Genomic DNA, 5,782 nt, shown 5'->3' with positions numbered 1-5,782 from the left:
CAAAGCCATTGGTGAGTTAGGGGGATGTCTACCCCCAAAATGTGAAGACTTCCCCCAGTAGAATGGGCAGATGAGAACAGTTTGTTCCAGCAGCCATGAAGGTGGCTGAAGCAGGTGTTGTAGAGCACTGAGAACTTGATCAGATACCAAAGACATTAAGGGCATCCCTGCATCCTGGGCCATTGCCAGTTGTATTGACTTTGGTCTTGCCACAGGACTTGTGATTCTGGAAGAGTGAGGCTGATGACTTTGTGCATCTGTGCCTCACTTTAATCTAATTCATATATGAGCCAAGACAGAATCCCGCGACGTGATTGGTCCTCTTCCAAAACAAAGGACAAACCAACAGCAGCAACTTCAAATGAAACACTGGAAGGACAGCACATAGGCTTTCCTCAGATATGAGTAAAGGAAATGGCAGAACTGGATTCACTGTCTACGCAAAAGCAACAAGAAAATACTCACAATGAGCAGAACGATCACCACAAGGATAATTGTAGCTTGTGTCAGTCTGTTGTAGAGGGTTAAGTGATGATACAAAAACAAGCTCCTTAAAATTACTTAAATACAATATAATAAATACTTAAATACAAGCATTGAGACAGTGATATCAATGTGAAGATGGAAGGCAGTGAAAAATATCTTGGAAAATGTGGTTTGGGATGAAGAAATGTAACCTCTTTATAAACATTGTGTCCCTACCGTTTTGTGATCAGCAAGGTGGCCTCCACGTTCCAAGCGACTTCTCCACTTTTGCCTCGCCCGCCCACTGATCATGGACATGTCCCAGGACGGGTTCCAGAGTCACAGGGGCGGCTGCGGCAGCTTCCACCGGTGCGGGGGCGGCGGCGGGCGCTGGCGAGGCGATGGCCTAAGCCATGATTTCCGCTTACCTGCGCCGGGCATGGGCCTGAGCCAGAGTCGAGGGCCACTGAGGCCAGGCCCCGTCCAGACCTGGCCTAAGCCCTCCATCCCGCCCCTCTAGCACAGGTACTGGCGCAGCAACAGTAGGCCGCGGCGGCACAGCAGCAACAGGCGTCGTCGCCAGACCCACCGAAGCCAGGCCTCCCTCCTAGCAGCAGTCCTGGACCCACGGTGGGCACCGCCGCATGGGCTTCTGTCTCCGCTGTGTCCGCGCCGCCCCCGGCTCGGGGGAGCTTTCAGGTCCAGGCTCTGGGGCCACCTAGGCCTCACCCGACCGTTGGCCCCTCCTGGGCGGCCCCAGCAGACCTCTTCAATGCCAGCCTCGGTGTCCTCTGGCTCGAGCGGGGGCCCGCCCCGGGGCGCCATGGGGCCTAAGCGGGGTCTGAGGCCTGGTGGCAAGATGCCCGAAGGGCCGAAGCCTGGCAGGCCGGGCCTCACTCCTCCTGGAGGACACCCGAAGCCGCCACCTGGGGGTGGGGGGGGGGGGGGGATGCAGGGAGCCCTGAGGGGGCCGGCAGCACCATTCACCGTATCACCAGTGCCCCTCGCCAGGCTGGCCCGGCCGAAGCGAAGAGAAGATTCGGAGGGCTTTAAAGCAAATTTGTCTCTGTTGAGGAGGCCTGGAGAAAAAACATACACAGCGATGTAGATTATTTATTGGAAATCTGCCAGCTGATATTACAGACAAAGACTCTAAAAGGTTATTTGCTAAATATGGAGAGCCTGGCGAAGTCTTTATCAACAGGGGCAAAGGATTCGGTTTCATCAAACTGGAATCTAGAACCCTGGCAGAAATTGCAAAAGTAGAACTTGGTGATACACCCGTGAGAGGGCGACAACTTGTGTTCTTTCTGCCACACATGCCACTGCCCTCTCTGTACGAAATCTTTAGCCCTCTGTTTCCAGTGAACTATTGGAAGAAGCATTCAGCCAATTTGGACCTATTGAAAGGGCTGTCGTAATTGTTGATGATCGAGGAAAATCTACCAGAAAAGGCATTGTTGAATTTGCTTGTAAGCCAGCTGCAAGAAAAGCATTTGAACGATGCAGTGGAGTGTTTTTGTTGACAACATCTGCTCCAGTCATTGTGGAACCACTTGAGCAACTAGATGATGAAGATGGTTTTCCTGAAAACCTTGCACGGAAGAATCCAATGTATCAAAAGGAGAGCGAGAACCCTCCACGTTTTGCTCAGCACGGCACCTTTGAGTTTGAATATTCCCAGAGATGGAAGTCTTTAGATGAAATGGAAAAGCAGCAAAGGGAACAGGTTGAGAAAAACATGAAAGATGCAAAAGACAAACTGGAAAGTGAAATGGAAGATGCATATCATGAGCATCAGGCAAATCTTTTGCGCCAGGATCTAATGAGGCGTCTAGAAGAGCTGAGATGGATAGAGGAACTTCATAATCAAGAAATGCAGAAACGTAAAGACAAGAGGAAGAACGACATAGAAGAGGAGAAGAAATGATGATTCGCCAACGTGAGATGGAAGAGCAAATGAGACGCCAAAGAGAAGAAAGTTACAGTCGGATGGGATAAATGGATCCACAAGAGAGAGATAAGAATGGGTGCAGGAACAATGAACATGAGAGATCACTATGGCTCAGGAAGCCAGAAATTTCCACCTTTAGGTGGTGGTGTTATAGGTTATGAAGCCAGCCCTGGAGTTCCACCAACAGCCCTGAGTGGTTGGTTGCATGATGGGAAGTGACATGCATACTGAGCACTTTGGGCAGGGAGGAGCTAGGCCTGGGGGGGGGGGGGGGGGGGCCTAGAAGAATGGGACCTGGAACTCCAACAGCATGTGGTAGAGGGAGAGAAGAATATGAAGGCCCAAACAAAAAGTGATATCTAGGCTTTCATTGCAGTTTGTTTTTTGTCTTTTCTTGTTTAGACACTGATCTTTTTAATTTTTGCATTTTAGTAAGAAAGCTACATTTTTATGGATGTTAGAAATTTATTGACCTAATATTTGTAAATGGTCTGTTTGGGCAAGTAAAATTATGTAATTCAGTGTTTCTAAAAGGGAGAAAATCTAGCTTTTTTTTTTTTGCTTCAAATAAATAAAAAAAGCTAAAAAAAAAAAAAAACCATTATTGAAAACCATATGATTGTATCAACAGATTCTGAAAAACTCTTTGACAAAGTGCAATACTCATGCTAAAAAAAAAAAGAAACCCAACAACTTTACAAAGCATAAGCATAGAAGGACCTTCAAAATATGATTCTAAAGTATGTATCTAAATCCTTTTTCAGTAAATGCAAGAATAAAGTAAGGATGCCAACCCCCATTCCCCACTATCATTTAACATAGTTCCAGAAGTGCTAATGATAGTAAGAGGGAATAATCTCAATTTGCTAATAGTTTGATGGTTTACTTAGAAAATCCTAAAAAGTGAGCAAAGAAACTCATTGAAACAATAGCTTCAGCACAATAAAAATAACATTTTTATATATTAATAATAAAATAATGTAAATCTTGTAAAATAATCAGAGATGCCTACACTTATAATAAGTGCAAATGTATATAAAGGTTTTTTTTAATTTATTTATTTTTAGTTTTCAACATTTACTTCCATAATTTTTAAATTTTTTCCCCTTTCCCCCTCCCAAGACAGCCTGATATCTGATATAGGCTTCACATATACATTTCTATTAAACATTTTTTCATTGAATCATGTTGTACAGAAGCATTATCACAAATGGGAGAAACCATGAGAAAGAAAAAACAAAATAGTCTGCTCTGCATTCAGATTCCATAGTTCTTTCTCTAGATGTGGATGGCATTTTCATTATGAGTCCTTTGGAAATGTTTTAGGTCCTTGCATTGCTCAGAAGGGCTTAATCTATCAAAATCAGTCATCACAGACTGTGGCTGTTACTGTGTACAATGTTCTCCTCGTTCTGCTCACTTCACTCAGCATCAGTTCATACAAATCTTTCCAGGCTTTTCTGAAGACATCCTGCTCATCATTTCTTAAAGCACAATAGCATTCCATTACATTCACATACCACACCTTGTTCAGCCATTCCCCAATTGATGGGCATCCCCTCAAGTTCCAGTTCTTGGCCACCACAAAGAGAGCTGTCAGATTTTTATGATCTCTTTGGGATACAGCCCTAGAAGGGGTATTCCTGGGCCAAAGGGCATGCACATTGCTATAGCCCTTTGGGCATAGTTCCAAATTGCTCTCCAGAGCAGTTGGATCAGCTCACAGCTCCATGAACAATGAATTAGTGTTCCAACTTTCCCACATCTCCAGCGTTTATCATTTTCCTGTTTTGTCATGTTAGCTAATCTGATAGATGTGATATGGTAACTCAGAGTTGTTTTGATTTGTATCTCTCATCAATAGTGATTTAGAGCAGTTTTTCATATGACTATAAATAGCTATAATTTCTTCCTCTGAAAACTGCCTGTTCATATCCTTTAACAATTTGTCAATTGGGGAATGACTTGTATTCTTGTATATTTAACTCAGTTCTCTATGTATTTTAGAAATGAGGCCATTTCTAATGAAAGACATTAGTTATAAAAATCCTTTCCCAACTTTCTGCTTCTCTACGATTCAGTCTTGAGCAGACTCAAGACCTGCCTGAGTAAAATTACTTTTTTTCTTTAGAGAAATTAACAATGATTTTACTAATTAGAGAGACATTCAGTACCCATGGTTGAGCCACACCAATATAACAAAAATGATACTACATAAATAATTTGTAGATTTAACAAATGAAGCAATCACACTGACAAGAAGATATTTTATGCAGCATAAAGAAAAATTTTAAATCATTTATTACAAAATAAAGACGTGTATTTCCCTAGAATCTCAAGGGAAATATTTTTTTAAGTAACACTAAAAGGGGAATAAACTTAGAACTCTGTGCTATAAAGCAGTAATTATCAAAAGTTTTTGGTGCTGGTTTGAAACAGAAAAATAGAAAAGAAACAATAAGCAAAAATCAAAACTACTGATTTTTAGTAATTTAGTAATTCAAGATCTGATAAACCAAACTGCATAAATTACTTGAGGAAGAACATATTATTTGAAAAGAATTACTCTGGGTTTGTACTGGAACTAGAGACAAAAATGAAGCTACCATTTCTTCATTTTCAAGTGGGAATTAAGTTAGTACTGTTTTGAGCTAATTTTTGGCTCCCTTGAAGCCAATGAGCACATGCCATCTAAAGCATATGTCCTGCCAAAGCAAGCCTGAGTCTGAGTTTGTGCTGCCTCTTTTGTTCTTTCCTAATCTTAGACTAGTGAGTATTATGTTCAAATACTGTGGGGGAAAAAAAAGAACTACTGGGTCAAGACTGGGAGGGTAAGAAAGTGAGACAAGAGTAGGGAGAGTGAAGTTGGGAAAGTAGGATGGAATGGAGTGACTGGAGATCATAGTAAGGCTAAAGTTTGGATTTTGGAAGAGAAACAAGAATAGAAGGATAAAAGATTGGTTCAAGAGAGATTTCAGACTACTAGATGATGTCAAATGAACAATTGTGGTATAGCGAAGTTAAAGATATGATTATGCTTTTGTGTAACAGAGGTGGGGTGTAGTTACATATCATGGAAGTGGAGGAAGTTGATGAACTAGGAGGCACACTGAAAATGGTATGTTGACATGTATAATAATAATAATATATTTTTAAAATAATATTTATATGGTACCTACTATGTGCCAGGCACTGTGCTAAGCACTTTACAAATATCTCATTTGATCCTCATAACAACCCTGGGAAGTAGGTATTAGTCTTATCCCCATTTTACAGTTGAGGAAATTGAGGCAAACAGATCCCAAAAGAGGAAGACCATGAGTCAGATGCTAAATTCCTTGAGAAAGAAGAGAAAATTACATA

At 41.9% G+C, this 5,782-nt stretch overlaps 1 pseudogene; it reads left to right on the top strand.

Annotated features, from left to right (window-relative positions):
• The first annotated feature begins 781 nt into the window (after positions 1-781).
• On the top strand, positions 782-4,592 carry LOC138168503 (splicing factor, proline- and glutamine-rich pseudogene; annotated as a pseudogene).
• The last annotated feature ends 1,190 nt before the right edge of the window (positions 4,593-5,782 follow it).

This window comes from Petaurus breviceps, unplaced genomic scaffold (assembly GCF_028583685.1).
Source record: "Petaurus breviceps papuanus isolate PSGF00001 unplaced genomic scaffold, PetGlider_PUasm1.0 37, whole genome shotgun sequence".
In the NCBI taxonomy this organism is placed as follows: domain Eukaryota; kingdom Metazoa; phylum Chordata; class Mammalia; order Diprotodontia; family Petauridae; genus Petaurus; species Petaurus breviceps.
This window is presented reverse-complemented; position numbering and strand designations above follow the sequence as displayed.